Below are 16,551 nucleotides of genomic sequence, written 5' to 3'. Positions count from 1 at the left end.
TTTCCCCATCAAACATTCAGTAAAATCTATATTATTGCCATGGTTTTAGGTTATTGGGTTTTTTTTAATTTTATTTTTAAATTATGCAAATCATTTACCGCTTCCCAAAGTCAAAACTTTGTAAAAAGGTACAGTCACAGAAAGTTTGCTTTCATCCTTGTACCCTCCACCCTGTTCCCTGCCAGTGCCACCCTGAGCTTCAGAGGACCCCGAGTATCACAAACACAGCCAAAAAATGTCCCATAAACGAACACCTGCGGTCCTCTATCAATCCGGATCCAGTGCTCATTACTGGTATGGAAAAGCCTATAGACCCAGACATCAGCTCTGCAAACAAGATGGTTCCTACCCAAAGAAGCACTTCAGCTCTTCTGCATTTTTTTTTTTTTTTTTTTTTTTTTTTTTTTTTTTGAGATAGAGTCTCACTCTGTCACCCAGACTGGAATGCAGCGGCGCAGTCTCAGCTTACCGCAACCTCCACCACCCAGGCTCAAGTGCTTCTTGTGTCTCAGCCTCCCCCGTAGCTGGGATTACAGGCGTGTACCACCACACCCCATTAACTTTTGTATTTTTAGTAGAAATGAGGTTTTGCCATGTTGGCCTCAAGTGATCTGCCCACCTCAGCCTCCCAAAGTGCTGGGATTACAGGCCTGAGCCACCACGCTGGATCTGTTCTGCACGTCTTATAACCCATGTCCTGGAAACATGGCATCCAAAGGCCATGAAGATCTGTGGGTCATTCAGGGAGGATAGGAGCAGCCGAAGCACTTATGTAAGAAAAGGGACAAATTAACTGGTGAAATTCTTCTTGCTTCTCTTTCTGTTCCAACTTGTGATTCCAGAAGTACTTAGACATTAATGTGGGAGCTGGATACAGTGGCTCACACCTATAATCCCAACACTTTAGGCCTAGATGAGAGGATTGCTTGAGCCCAGGAGTTCAAGACCAGCCTAGGCAACATAACAAGACCTCATCTCTACCATTAAAAAAATAGCCAGGCATTCGCATTGTGACCTGCGCCTGTAGTCCCAGCTACTTGGAAGGCTGAGTGAGGTGAGAGAACTGCTTGAACACAGTTTGAGGTTACAATGAGCTATGATTGTGCCACTGCACTCCAGCCTGGGCAACAGAGTGAGAGCCTGAAAAAAAAAAAGAGAGAGAGAGAGAGAATGAAGAAAGAAAGAAAGCAAGAAAGAAGAGAGAAAGAAAAAGAAATTAATGCAGTATGTGCAATGTGGCTAAGGACATTTTTGAATATTAATTCCTATTTCTCTTTAAATTTGCATATGTAAATCTAGAGAAAACAGGCATGTGTATTTAACTAGCTTTATTCTAGTTTTGACTTAAGGAAAATCTAGTCTTTCCTAGTTTTGCACTAAGGAAACCTACTTACAATTAGAATCATTGATTTAAAAGATTGTCGAGGACAAGTCTATGATAACAGCAATGACATGCTCAGTAAAGATACTAAAGACGAACAAGCCAGAATTTTGGCCAAAACGCAAGAAGCATTTTTTTTGGTGACATGCCCCCTGTAGCTGAACTTGTTATTAGAAGATGCAGCCTAGGCTGGGCGAGGTGGCTCACGCCTGTAATCCTAGCACTTTGGGAAGCTGAGGCAAGCACATTACATGAGATCGGGTGTTCAAGACCAGCCTGACCAACATGGAGAAACTCCATCTCTACTAAAAATACGAAATTAGCTAGGTGTGGTAGCACATGCCTGTAACCCCAGCTACTTGGGAGGCTAAGGCAGGAGAATAATTTGATCCCAGGAGGCAGAGGTTGTAGTGAGCTGAGATCGTGCCACTGCCCAAAAAAAGCAAAACTCCATCTCAAAAAAAAAAAAAAAAAAAAAAAAAAAAAAAAAAAAAAGATGCAGCCTAATTGTGCTGATAATAATGGCATTTTTTGGAAAAATTAAAAGATTATAGGCCGGGCGCGGTGGCTCAAGCCTGTAATCCCAGCACTTTGGGAGGCCGAGGCGGGTGGATCACGAGGTCGAGAGATCGAGACCATCCTGGTCAACGTGGTGAAACCCCGTCTCTACTAAAAATACAAAAAATTAGCTGGGCATGGTGGTGCGTGCCTGTAGTCCCAGCTGCTCAGGAGGCTGAGGCAGGAGAATTGCTTGAACCCAGGAGGCGGAGGTTGCGGTGAGCCGAGATCACGCCATTGCACTCCAGCCTGGGTAACAAGAGCGAAACTCCGTCTCAAAAAAAAAAAAAAGATTATATACCATAATCTGGATGTGCCCAAAGATGAAATATCTTGGAAAGAAACATATCACATTTGACCTTATAACTACTCTTGGATACATGGTGGGAATGTTGACTAAATGCTATTAAAACAAGTCGATTTGCTGGGCGTGGTGGCTCATGCCTGTAATCCCAGCACTTTGGGAGGCTGCGGTGGGCGGATCACAAGGTCAGGAGTTTTAGACCAGCCTGACCAACATGGTGAAACCCTGTCTCTACTAAAAATAAACAAATTAGCTGGGCGTGGTGGTGCGCACCTGTAATCCCAGCTATTCAGGAGGTTGAGGCAGGAGAATCACTTGAACCCGGGAGGCAAAGGTTGTGGTGAGCCGAGATCGCACCACTGCACTCCAGCCTGGCGACAGAGCAAGACTCCATCTCAAAAAAACAAAAACAAAGATAAAAAACAAGTCGATTTAATTTAGACAACAAACTAGATGGACCGGGCACGATGGCTCACACCTGGAATTCTATCACTTTGGGAGGCCAAGGCGGGCAGATGGCTTGAGCCCAGGAGTGCAATACCAACCTGGGAAACATGGCAAAACCCCGTCTCTCCTAAAAATACAAAATATCAGCTAGGCGTGGCGGCATGTGCCTGTAGTCCCAGCTACTTGGGAGGCTGAGGTGGGGGAATCACCTGAGCCTGGGAAGTCAAGGCTGCAGTGAGCTGTGTTTGCACCACTTTACTCCAGCCTGGGCAACAGGGTTGAGCCCCTGTCAAGAAAGAAAGAAGAAGAAGAGAGAGAGAAAGAGATAAAAGAAAGAGAGAGAAAGCGGGGAAGGGAGGGAGAGGGGGAGGGAAGGAAAGAAGGGAGGGAGGGAGAAACTAGAAGTATGGGTAGAGCTAAGAAGATTCACAATTAGCCGGGCGTGGTGGCGAGCACCTGTAGTCCCAGCTACTCAGAAGGCTGAGGCAGGAGAATTGCTTGAACCCAGGAGGCAGAGGTTGCAGAGTCAAGATCGCATCATTGCACTACAGCCTGGGCAACAAGAGTGAGACCCTGTCTCAAAAAAAAAAATCACAAAGAGTAAATTATGGTCTCAAGTGGAAAATCAAATTACCCTTGCATGTGTACTACCCACAGATATTTGTGATGGTCACTTGATATGAATAATACTGATAAAAATGTGAACAAAAAACTGGTTGTTTTTTTTTAAAAACAAATGATGAGTCAACATTGATACATTGTTATGAATTGAAGTCCATAGTTTTCATTAGGATTCACTCTTGGTGGTGTACATTCTATGGGTTTTAACAAATGTTTAACGATGTATCTATCCATCACACAGTGTTATAGAGAATAGTTTCATTGCCTTAAAAATCCTCTGTGCTGTGTCTATTCATCCCTCCTTTCCCCCAGACTCCTGGCAACCGATGATCTTTTTACTGTTTCCACAGTTTTACCTGTGCTAGAAAGTCATGTAGTTGGAATCGTGCAGTGTGTAGCCTTTTCAAATTGACTTCTTTCTCTTAGTAATATGGATTTAAGTTTCCTCCATGCCTTTACATGGTTTGATAGCCCATTTCTTTTTAGCACTAAACAATATTCCATTGGTTGGATGTACTAGCTAATTTATCCACTCATCAGGTGAATGACATCTTGGTTGCTTTCAGGTTTGGGAATTAAGAATAAGGTCTGCTATAAACATTCATGTGTATTCATGTGAACATAAGTCCCAGCTACTTGGGATGCTAAGGCAGCAGAATCACTTGAACCTGGAAGGTGGAGGTTGCAGTGAGTCGAGATCATGCCACTGCACTTCAGCCTGGGCGACAGAGCAAGACTCCATTAAAAAAAAAAAAAAAAAAAAAAATGAAATAAGGCCAGGTGCGGTGGCTCACACCTGTATTCCCAGCACTTTGGGAGGCTGAGGCGGGTGAATCAGGAGGTCAGGAGTTTGAGACCAGCCTGGCCAATATAGTGAAACCCAGTGTTTAAGAAAAAAAAAAATTAAAAATAAATAAATAAAATAAAGACCTCAGAACAACCATTGTCTCAAGAAAGACCAATTAATTGGCCAGGCACAGTGGCTTAAGCCTGTAATCCCAGCACTTTCGGAGGCCGAGGTGGGTGGATCACGAGGTCAAGAGATGGAGACCATCCTGGCCAACATGATGAAACCCCGTCTCTACCAAAAATACAAAAATTAGCTGGGCATGGTGGCATGTGCCTGTAGTCCCAGCTACTCGGGAGGCTGAGGCAGGAGAATTGCTTGAACCTGGGAGGTGGAGGTTGCAGTGAACTGAGATTGTGCCACTGCACTCCAGCCTGGTGCCTGGTGACAAAGTGAGACTCTGTCTAAAAAAAAAAAAAAGAAAAGAAAGACCAATTAATTTGGCATTATTGGCATTACTGGCAGTAGAACATGAATTATGAGAAATATTTTATTATAACAACATGATTAAGGAATTTGCTGAAGTGAAGGCAAGTAAAATTAATTTATGGAATAAGTATATAATAATTTATTTGAATTGTATATTACTTTATTACTCATCTAAATATTGCTAGTTCATCATAAGCACACCCAGGCAATAATATATGTAATAATATATGCGATAATAGCTAAGTTAACTCATCTTGGATGTTTTGTTGACTTTAGATCACACAAAAACCATAGCCTTGCTTTTTTTTTTGAGACAGAATCTGTCTCCCAGGCTGGCGTGCAATGGCAGGCTCTCAGCTCACTGCAACCCCTGCTTCCTGGATTGAAGTGATTCTCCTGCCTCAGCCCCCTGAGTAGCTGAGATTACAGGCAGGAACCACCACACCCAGCTAATTTTTGTATTTTCAGTAGAGACGGGATTTCATCATGTTGGTCAGGCTGGTCTTGAACCTCTGACTTCAAGTGATCTGTCCACTTCAGCTTCCCAAAGTTCTGGGATTATAGGCGTCAGCCACAAAGCCCAACCAGCTTTACATATTTTTAAATTTTGTCATTAGAAGGTATATTTGTCAAGGTAGGAGGATAGAGCATACCAAATAGCTAGTCAGCTTTCAAATATTTCAAATATTTAGATATATGATATGTGAGCCTTCATTTATACCCTGCCCTAGCTCCACAAATATTATGAGGGTTGGAAGCTGTTCATTTTATCCCTCTTTAGGTAGCTATTTTTATTTGTTTCTTTTTTTGTTTTTGTTTTTGTTTTTTGAGATAGGTCTTGCTCTGTCATCCAGGCTACAGTACAGTGACATGATCTTGTCTCACTGCAGCCTTGACTTCCCAGGCTCCAGGGATCCTCCCACCTCAGCCTCCTAGTAGCTGGGATTACAGGAATGCACCACCACACCCAGCTAATTTTTGGGATTTTTTTTGTTCTGTTTTTGGCAGAAGTGGGGTTTCGTCATGCTATCCAGGCTAGTCTCAAACTCCTGGGGTCAAGCCAAGCACTCGCCTTGGCGATCCACAGTGCTGGGATTACAGGTGTGAGTCATCTTGCATGGCCATATACCTATTTTTTTTTTTTTTTTTTTTTTTTCAGACGGAGTTTTGCTGTTATAGCCCAGGCTGGAGTGCAGTGGCGCAATCTCAGCTCACCATAGCCTCTGCCTCCCGGGTTCAAACAATTCTCCTGCCTCAGCCTTCCAAGTAGCTGGGATTACAGGTTTGTGCCACCACACCTGGCTTATTTTGTATTTTTAGTCGAGATGGGGTTTCTTCATGTTGGTCAGGCTGTTCTGGAACTCTTGACCTCAGGTGATTCACCCGCCTTGTGTAATCCCAAAGTGTTGGGATTACAGGCATGAGCCACTGCACCTGGCCATACCTATCTTTTTAATTTAAAATCATGTTCCGTAAACACTGTAAAGAATAGCCTTCCCTTCTCATTTATTTGCTTATGGATATCTTTTTATTATCAGTTTGGAGTCATGGATTCCTATTTTATTCAATGGGTTTTATTCCATTACAGTCCATATCAGTGTATAGAGATTGTCCTCATTCTTTTTTTTTTTTTTTTTTTTTTTTGAGATAGAGTCTCACTCTGTTGATTCTGTTGCCCAGGCTGGAGTGCAGTGGCTTGATGTCGGCTCACTGGAACCTCCACCTGCCAGGTTCAGCTGATTCTCATGGCTCAACCTCCCAAGTAGCTGGGACCACGGACACACATCACCACGCCCAGCTCATTTTTGTATTTTTAGTAAAGAGAGGGTTTCATCATGTTGACCAGGCTAGTCTCGAACTCCTGACTGCAAGTGATCCATCCCCCTAGGCCTCCCAAAATGTTGGGATTACAGACGTGAGCCACTGCACCTGGCCTGTCCTCATTCTTTTTTTTTTTTTTTTTTTTTTTGAGACAGAGTTTCGCTCTTGTTACCCAAGCTGGAGTGCAATGGCATGATCTCGGCTCACCGCAACCTCCGCCTCCTGGGTTCAGGCAATTCTCCTGCCTCAGCCTCCTGAGTAGCTGGGATTACAGGCACGTGCCACCATGCCCAGCTAATTTTTTGTATTTTTAGTAGAGATGGGGTTTCACTATGTTGACCGGGATGGTCTCGATCTCTTGACCTCGTGATCCACCTGCCTCTGCCTCCCAAAGTGCTAGGATTACAGGCTTGAGCCACCGCGCCCGGCCAGAATTTTTTTTTTTTTTTTTAGACGGAGTTTCGCTCTTGTTACCCAGGCTGGAGTGCAATGGCGTGATCTCGGCTCACCGCAACCTCCACCTCCTGGGTTCAGGCAATTCTCCTGCCTCAGCCTCCCGAGTAGCTGGGATTACAGGCACGCGCCACCATGCCCAGCTAATTTTTGTATTTTTAGTAGAGATGGGGTTTCACTATGTTGACCAGGATGGTCTTGATCTCTTGACCTCGTGATCCACCCTCCTCGGCCTCCCAAAGTGCTGGGATTACAGGCTTGAGCCACCGTGCCCAGCTGTCCTCATTCTTTTAACAGCTGCATAGTACTCCACTGTGTGGAGTTGGTTCAAGGAGTGTTTTTAGTGGATTCAGTGAAGTGCCATATCCCACCTCCAAGGGGCTGCCAAGGGATCTCAGTCACAGGTGGATGACATAAGAGAAAAACCCTCTCACTTAAATTATTGCTGTCAGGTGTGTAAATTAAAAAAAAAAAGAAAAGAAAAAAAAAGAAAGAAGAGCCCCTCTCGCCACGCTTATATCTCATTCTACTGTGGGACTATTACAAATGAACTGGCTTGTTGGAAGTAAAATAAAGCCACACTCTCTGTGCAGGAGGCTGGCTCGCCAGAAGGGATTGGCTGTTTTCAACCTCATCACCCAAGGGAGAGAAGGGATCTGGGAAGGGAAATGGAACTTTAGTAAGAGGGGCCTTCTGTTCTGTCCCTCTGGGGCATGAGCTCTAATGGATTTAAAGTCACTTGTGGCTGCTCCCCTGCTTAACACCATTTATACACAGCCTGTTGCTCTGAATAATCGACCGTGGCTTACAAATCCTTTGTAATCTGGCCTCATCCTTCACTAACCTCAGCCTTCCCTTGAAGAATATTTACCAACTGCTAGCAGCCCCCCTGCACATAACGAGCTCCGTCACACTTCAGACAGCACAGCCCACCCTCATTTACCTGGTTACCTCCTGTTCATTGCTTAAAATGCAGCTAGGCATCAACTCTTCCAAGAAAAGTCACCTCAGACTGGGCTAAGTAACTGTTTTATGTGCATATTTGCACCCTGGTATGCAACTCTTCATTTTATATATATATATATAATTTGTTAGACAGAGTCTTGCTCTGTCACCCAGACTGGAGTGCAATGGCACGATCTGGGCTCACTGCAACCTCCATCTCCTGGGTTCAATCAATTCTCCTGCCTCGGCCTTCCAAGTAGCTGGGATTACAGGCATGTGCCACCACGCCCAGTTAATTTTTGTATTTTTGGTAGAGACCAAGTTTCACCATGTTGTCCAGGATGGTCTCTAACTCCTGACCTCAGGTGATCCGCCCGCCTCGGCCTCCCAAAGTGCTGGGATTACAGTCGTGAGCCACAACACCCGGCCCCATGTTATAATTATTTATTTGTCTGCCTCCCTCACGAGGAGACTTTTCTCAAGCATGTGACCCTTGTTTTAGTCATCTTCCTGTCTCCAGCCCCACTCCCCCGGCTTAGTTCCTGACCAGTGTGCTGTATCCCAAATCACAATACACATAGGCACAGTTATGAGACAGAGAAGGGAACTACAATGCCCCTTTTCTCTTGCCCTCAAACCCTTTCTGCCCACATATTCTTGTGTTGCAAGGCTGTCATTACCCAGGTTGAAGTGAAATAGGACCCAAGAGTCAGGCATCTGCTTTTCAGTCTCCCATCCTCCCACCTGCTCTGTAAGATGAGAAAACAATTCAAACTAGCGGCACCAGGGGGCGCTCTCAGGCCAAGAAGAATTCAAGAAACCATGGTAAATCTAAATTCCAATGTCATATCGTTTTTCCATTGCTCAAGAACCTGCAGTGGCTCCCCATTGCCCATCCTATCTTAAGCTGTTTTCCCTATAACCTAAGCCCATCTCCTCTGCCCAAGCTCCCACGTGCATGCACCCTCTACCATGCCGAATCTCTACTTAGCCACTCACAATAATGCTGCCAAGGGGTGGAGGTGTAGCTAAACCTAGCCTCCTCTCCGCTGAGGTAGGTCTGGCTGCGTTGGCTGCCCGCATTCTTCTGGTGATTGGGGAGCCCGGCGTTGGATGAAAAACACCCCTGGCTTTGCCGGTGGCCACAGATGAGATTCAGTGCCCAGAGCTTCCAGGGGCCTCAGCTCACCACGCACTGCCTCGTGTGCAGCAGTGAAACCTGACAGGCGCTGTGTAAAAATAAATACATAAATAAAGCTATCCTCAATGCACTCCAAGTAAATGGATACTGGAAATGAAAGCAGTGGACTAGGCCTGGCAGAGTGGCCCACACCTGTAATCCCAGCACTTTGGGAGGCCGAGGCGGGCCAATCACTTGAGGCCAGGAGTTTGAAACCAGCCTGGCCAACATGGTGAAATCCTGTCTCTACTAAAAATATAAAAGTTAACTGTGTGTGGTGGTGAGCCTGTAATTCCAGCTTCTCAGGCGGCTGAGGCAGAAGAATCGCTTGAACCCGGGAGGCAGAGGTTACAGTGAGCCGAGATCGAATCACTGCATTCAAGCCTAGGTGACTGAGACCTTGTCTTAAAAAAAAAAAAGAAAGAAAGAAAGAAAGAAAGAAAGAAAGAAAGAAAGAAAGAAAGAAAGAAAAAGGAAGTAGTGGGCTTGCTATGCCAATATAATCTCAAGACAAGTCACCTAGCCTCCCCACCAACTCCATCTTCTAGTGCTCTGACACTTTCATTTATATATATATATACTTTTTTTTTTTTTTTAAATAAAGACGGGGTTTCACCATGTTGGTCAGGCTGGTCTTGAACTCCCGACCTCAGGTGATCCGCCTGCCTTGGCCTCCAAAGTGTTTGGATTACAGGTGTGAGCCACCATGCCCGGCCTCTGACACTTTCTGATAGGGAAATTCTGTAGTTGCTCATATATGTGCCCCTTTCGTCCATGTATGTGTCCCATCCCTCTCTTCTTGCTCGTGTCATTTCCCCTGTCTCCAAAGATCATTTCTCACTCCTCCCTATCTAAACCTGACCTTTCATTGAAGGCTTCGCATTTCCAGAAAGACTTTCCCAGCCAGCACAGTCCACACTGACACTCCCTTTTCTGAATCCCAGTAGCACTTCCTGTCTCTACCACACAACTGAGCTCTTAATCCGGCTGTAATTATTACACATAGATTATACAGGTTTTGGAGTTAATTAGATAAAACTTGGTTCAAATCTTAGTTCTTGGAGTGATGACAAAATTCTGGAACTCCATAATGGTGATAACTGCACAACATTGTGAATGTGCTTAATACCACAGAACTCTGACATTTAAATTGGTTAAAATTCTGTCATGTGCATTTTCTAAATTTTTTTTTTTTTTTTTGAGACGGAGTTTCGCTCTTGTTACCCAGGCTGGAGTGCAATGGCGCGATCTCGGCTCACTGCAACCTCTGCCTCCTGGGTTCAGGCAATTCTCCTGCCTCAGCCTCCTGAGTAGCTGGGATTACAGGCACGCACCACCATGCCCAGCTAATTTTTGTATTTTTAGTAGAGACAGGGTTTCACCATGTTGACCAGGATGGTCTCGATCTCTTGACCTCGTGATCCACCCGCCTCGGCCTCTCAAAGTGTTGGGATTACAGGCATGAGCCACCGTGCCCGGTGCTTCTAAATTTTAAAAAAAAAAAATTTTTTTTTTTTTTTTTTTTTTTTTTTTGAGACAGAGTTTCGCTCTTGTTTCCCACGCTGGAGTGCAATGGCACGATCTCGGCTCACCGCAACCTCCGCCTCCTGGGTTCAGGCAATTCTCCTGCCTCAGCCTCCTGAGTAGCTGGGATTACAGGCATGTGGCACCACGCCCAGCTAATTTTTGTATTTTTAGTAGAGACGGGGTTTCACTATGTTGACCAGGACGGTCTCGATCTCTTGACCTCGTGATCCACCCACCTCGGCCTCCCAAAGTGCTGGGATTACAGGCTTGAGCCACCGCGCCCGGCCATAATTTTTTTTTTTTTTTTTTTAATAAAATAGAGACAAGTTTTAACCACATTGGCCAGGATGGTCTCAATCTCCTGACCTTGTGATCCACCCACCTCGGCCTCCCAAAGTGCTAGGATTACAGGTGTGAGCCACTGTGCCTGGCCTGTTATGTGCATTTTACCACAATTATTTATTTGTTTATTTTTAGAGATGAGGGTCTCCTTATGTTGCACAAGCTGGCCTTGAACTACTGGGCTCAAGCAATCCTCCTACCTCAGCCTCCCAAGTTCTGGGACCACAGGTGCACACCACCATGCCAGCTGTTATCACATTTTTTTTTTTAAGACAGAGTCTCACTCTGTTGCCCAGGCTGGAGTGCAGTGGCACGATCTCGGCTCACTGCAACCTCTGCCTCCCGGGTTCAAGCACTTTTCCAGCCTCAGCTTCCCGAGTAGCTGGGACTACAGGCCCACGCCACCAAGCTCGGCTAATTTTTGTATTTTTAGTAGAGACGGGGTTTCACTATGCTGGCCAAACTGGTCTCCTGACTTCGTGATCTGCCCGCCCAGCCTCCCAAGGAGCTGGGATTACAGGCGTGAGCCACCATGCCCAACCTGTTATCATGGTTTTTAAAAATGTAGTTCCATTATTCACAGGCTGTGTCACTTTAGGTCATGCAACTGTTTGTGCTTCGGTTTCCTCTTTCCGTTGCTGTAAAAATCGAGATAAACATTGGTCATGAAAATGACCCTTAAGTGAAAGGTCTAAATTGCAGAGCCCTGTATACATGTTGAGTATGAGTAGCTTCTTCCCTCATCAGATCACTGCAGCCTCCGCAACAGTCACTGGCCAGGGCACTTGTCCAAGAGCAGCTAAGTAGCAGGGTTCTCGAAGAAACCAATGCCTTCATGGAGCTTGCAAGTGCCAGAGACCAAAGCCGAAGGAGTAGCTTCCAGCAGGACAGGGAAGGGAAGGTGCCACGGGAGGGTGCATCTACTGTCTGACTGACCTACTGTGGGGCTTTTCTGTGGCGCCAAAACCCGGTTGTTTCCTTTCTGCTTTTCTTTTTCTTTTTTTTTTTTTTAAGATGGGGTTTCACCGTGATGGCCAGGCTGGTCTTGAACTCCTGACCTCAGGTGATCCACCCACCTGGGCCTCCCAAAGTGCTAGGATTACAGGCGTGAGCCACTGCGCCTGGCCCCTTTCTGCTTTTCAAGTTCCCTTTAAAGCAGGAATGGCCGCAAACTTCTCGAACACCGAACTGGGAAGGAAGTGGTGATTTATTCAGCCAGGAGCCGTGGCAGGTCTGAATGCCCCAAATAGCTGAGCCCTGAACAAAGAAAATCCCTGCCCTTATAAAGGCTTACAACTCGGCTGGGCGCAGTGGCTCATGCTTGTAATCCCAGCACTTTGGGAGGCCGAGACGGGAGGATCACCAGGTCAGGAGTTCGAGACCATCCTGACCAACATGGTGAAACCCTGTCTCTACTAAAAAATATAAACATAGGCCGGGTGCGGTGGCTCAAGCCTGTAATCCCAGCACTTTGGGAGGCCGAGGCGGGTGGATCACGAGGTCAAGAGATCGAGACCATCCTGGTCAACATGGTGAAACCCCGTCTCTACTAAAAATAAAAAAAAAAAAAATTAGCTGGGCATGGTGGCCCATGTCTGTAATCCCAGCTACTCAGGAGGCTGAGGCAGGAGAATTGCTTGAACCCAGGAGGCGGAGGTTGCGGTGAGCCGAGATCGCGCCATTGCACTCCAGCCTGGGTAACAAGAGCGAAACTCCGTCTCAAAAATAAATAAATAAATAAATAAATAAATAAATAAATAAATAAACAAACATTAGCTGGGCCTGGTGGCGCATGGTTGTAGTCCCAGCTACTCGGGAGGCTGAGACGGAAGAATCATTTGAAACGGGAGGCGGAGGTTGCAGTGAGCCGTGATGGCGCCACTGCGCCCTGGTGTCAGAGCGAGACACCATCTCAAAAATAAAAATAAATAAATAAAAATAATAAAGGCTTACAACTCTAGAAAGTACATGTGAAAGGGTCTTGGTCCATGGAGTAGGCGTGGGGTATGTGGCTTAAGGTGGGGGGTTGACCCTGTTTAAATGAAAACAATGCCTTCCGGGATAGATTCTTCTATACCATGCCTGTGATCTATAGGAGGGCGATTAAAAGTGGTGCCTGGTCTGCCAGTCTTTACTTCTCCTATTGAAATGCAATATGAAAGTCAAGGGGGAGGTGGTCTTATATGCTTAAGGGTGATTAAGGGTCTCCTTCCTCGCCTTGAAGCCCTGCTGCTGAGATGTGGGGAGACGGCAGCAGGTGGGTCCCTCATCTTGCCTTTTTTTTTTTTTTTTGTCAGAGTCTTGCTTTGTTGCCCATGCTGGAGTGTGGTGGCACAATCTTGGCTCACTGCAACCTCCAACTCCTGGGTTCAAACCATTCTCTTGCCTCAGCCTCCTGAGTAGCTGGGATTACAGGCATGTGCCACCGTGCCGGGCTAATTTTTGTAGTTTTAGTAGAAATGGGGTTTCACCATGTTGGTAAGGCTGGTCTCGAACTCCTGACCTCAAGTGATCCACCGGCCTTGGCCTTCCAAACTGCTGGGATTACAGGCATGAGCCACCGCGCCCAGCCTTCTTGTGCCTTTCCTCTTCTTTCTTCTCTCTTTTTTTTATTTTTTTATTTTTTTTATTTGAGACCGGAGTGCAATGGTGTCATCTTGCTCACAGCAACCTCCGCCTCCCGGGTTCAAGTAATTCTCCTGCCTCAGCCTCCGGAGTAGCTGGGATTACAGGGGCGTGCCACCACGTGTTTTTAGTAGAGACTGGATTGATTTCACTATGTTGGCCAGGATGGTCGAAATCTCTTGACCTCGTGATCCGTCCGCCTCGGCCTCCCAAAGTGCTGGGATTACCGGCGTGAGCCACCGCGCCCGGCCTCTTTCCTCCCCTCTCTACTCCGGGCTCCAAGATCAGCCCTGGCAGCAGCAGTAAGGGTCCCAGGCCTCGCCTGGGTGGGATGGAACAAGGCTCCCCTTCTCCCGGGCTCTCCCAGGGTTGCTCACAGCGCCGGGTGGCAGGGAAGAGTAACTGCAGGAGCGTCCTCCTGGGAGGAGAGGGGCCAGGAGACCGCAACATGGCGCCCCCAGGTTTCCCACAGGCCCCCTCCTGTAGACCAGCTGGCCTTTCCTCATGGACGACTCAAAGTCCAATCTGAAGAGCTCTCTGGGAACATTCCTCTCCCTGGGTGGTGGTATTCTGGGGAGCGGATGTGAACTTTCCCGAAGGGGAGAGGTGTAAACTCCCAGCCTCCTGCTACCACCCGCAGCCCCCATCACCCTTCATTCCCCAAGTGCAGGCTGGGGGCAGAGGAGTGGGAAGGGGGATTACGTGCTGGGACCGAGGAACCGAGACCCAGGGTGTCGCAGCTGACAGCGGCGGGGCTCGCATCGCTGGAAGGAGCCCGAGCCGCGCCCCCGCGGCGCCGACGCTGCCATCTGGCTGGAGGGCCCCACGCCTTCCTCGACCAGAGGTCACAGCCTTACTGCCCACCCACAAGGCAGCCCCGAGACGCCCCCTGCGGCCTGGGTTTTCTCCACCGTGTCCCCGCGCCCACCCCAGCGGCTGCACCGCTCTGTACAAAGGACGGCGGGGCCGACGGAAGCACTGCGCGGGCCTGCGCTGGGTCCGGCCTGGAGACCGGATCCGGGGCTTCCGGAAAGCCCCAGGGTCCCCGCGCACCCACCGGCCCGCGGCCGCGTGAGCATTTATGGTAATGTTTGGGTTGGAGCGAGCGGCCGGATCCCCGCCCCCTGCCTCCGCCGGGCGGGACCTCGGAGCCGGCTCCTGGGGAGCTTAGCGCCGGCGCCTTCCCGCCGCGGCCAGGTCCCCCGGGCGGAGGCCGTGGGTGCCGGAGGGCTGAGGTCCGGCAGGTGGGCTGGCCCCGTGCGGAGGCTCCTAGGGCCGGGGGGTACCAGAAGGACAGTCCCCAGTCGGTCGGAGGAGGGGTCCACGGGGTTGGGGGCTCGGATGGGAGGGCTATGCTCCCCCTCAACCAACCCCACCCACTCACTGCTGCCCACCCAACCTCCGCCTCTGGCTTAAGAGTCCATGATCCCCAGGAAGAGTCCCAGTGCCTCCACATCCTCTTTCTCCTGCTCTCCCCCCACTCCCCGGCAGGGAAGGGGCCGAGGGAAGAGGCCAGCAGCTCCCAGGGGAGTCATCGGAATGCTGGGAGCCTGGGAACAGACCCTGCGGTCCCTGGGAAAGACAGGCTGTGGGAATACCACCGTCTGCCCCCTCCCCAGGATGGGCCACCGGATGTCAGAGACCCCAGTTCCCCAACAGGGGGTTTTGTGAGGGTGGGCCCCGCCCCCCAGTCCAAGCCCCAGCCGGCTCGACCCCAGAGTTCAGTAGGCCAGCTGTGACGAAGTCAGCCCTCCCCCGCTCTCCGCCCTCCACCCCCTGCTTGTTCCAACATAATCCACGCCATTGTGCCCGTTGCCCCCTCCCCCTGCTCCCCCTCTCTAGACCCCTGTACAATGGGGCCTTTGCAGCCTCTAGAATGGAGATGAACTCACGGTTTTTCCAAGTTTAAAAATAGCCCCTCCCATCCCCCAGAAGGCCACCCTCCCTCTCTCCCGTGGTGTTGTGGGTGCACCTCTCTCCCGGCTGTGCCTCCTCCCTCCTGCCCTGGGTCAGGTGCGGAGGACATGGGTGAGACAGCGTCCGGCGGGAGTGGGGCTGCTTCCCCCCTTTCAGTCTCTTCCCCCTCCTCCTCCACCCAGACCCCCCAGTACAGTATCCGGTTTCCTGCCCCCTACCCTCCTCCACCCTGTTCTCACTCCTTCAGTACAATCTTCTCCTACTCACACCCCCATTCTGGAAAAATTCTCCAACTTCCCCCGGAAGACCCAGGCCAGATCCTATTCTCTGGCCTGGCCAGGGGGTTCCCCAGCCTTGATAACTGCCAAGATTATTGGGACGCCCCCACCCCCATGTCCTCAATGCAGCAGCAAACACCTCTTTATCAGCTTCCTTCCTCGACCCAGGCCACCTTTCTCATATCCTGCTTGTCAAGGCCCCTGGATTCAGAAGGGTGGGTCGGAAGTCACTAAGTTCCCTATGCAGGAGCCGAGAGAGGACACTTGGGTTCCAGTCTTCCCCCTTCGTGACCTCTGGGAACAGGTCCATCCTTGTCTTTTTGCCTCCAATTCCCCAGGATGCCACTTCTCCTTACTGTGAGCTGAAAAGCTCCACCCACCCAGAAGACTGAGGCCGAGGATCCCAACTAGGACCCCACCCCACCTGGGCTCAGTTTCTCCACCTATGGTCAGACCTATACCAGAGACATGCAGAGGCCATTGCTCGTAGGAGGGTCGCCTGACGTCTGAGGGCCCTGGGTCTACCATGGGGCTGGAGGAAAGCAGCCTTTTTGCCCGCTCCCCACAGAGGGAAAAAAGAATTAGAAACTCGCCCCCAGGGCCTCTTCCAGCCCTGGCCTACATCTGAGCCAGCCGCTTCCAACCCAGTCACAGTGCTGGGTCTCTGCTGGGTGGAAGGCATGGCCTCCTCCTCCAGCTCCCTTCAGCTGGGTGTCAGTCCTGTCCTGCTCAAAGTCCGCCGTCAGCCCCTTTTCTCTCCTGCTGCTGCTGGAGTGCTACCCTCCGGCCTCTAAGAGGAGCTGAGGGCTGATCCCCTTCACCTTCCGCTCCCTCCACCCTGCTCCCTGCCTCCACTCCTGGTGCTTTCTGTCTCCT

At 49.0% G+C, this 16,551-nt stretch overlaps 1 non-coding gene across 1 annotated transcript; it reads left to right on the top strand.

The window, feature by feature from the left end:
* Positions 1-8,914: 8,914 nt before the first annotated feature.
* On the top strand, positions 8,915-9,044 carry LOC120364855 (small nucleolar RNA ACA64). The gene has a single exon (XR_005579988.1). It is a non-coding gene; the product is annotated as a small nucleolar RNA ACA64 (small nucleolar RNA).
* Positions 9,045-16,551: the final 7,507 nt, after the last annotated feature.

This window comes from Saimiri boliviensis, chromosome 6 (assembly GCF_048565385.1).
Source record: "Saimiri boliviensis isolate mSaiBol1 chromosome 6, mSaiBol1.pri, whole genome shotgun sequence".
Taxonomy (NCBI): domain Eukaryota; kingdom Metazoa; phylum Chordata; class Mammalia; order Primates; family Cebidae; genus Saimiri; species Saimiri boliviensis.
This window is presented reverse-complemented; position numbering and strand designations above follow the sequence as displayed.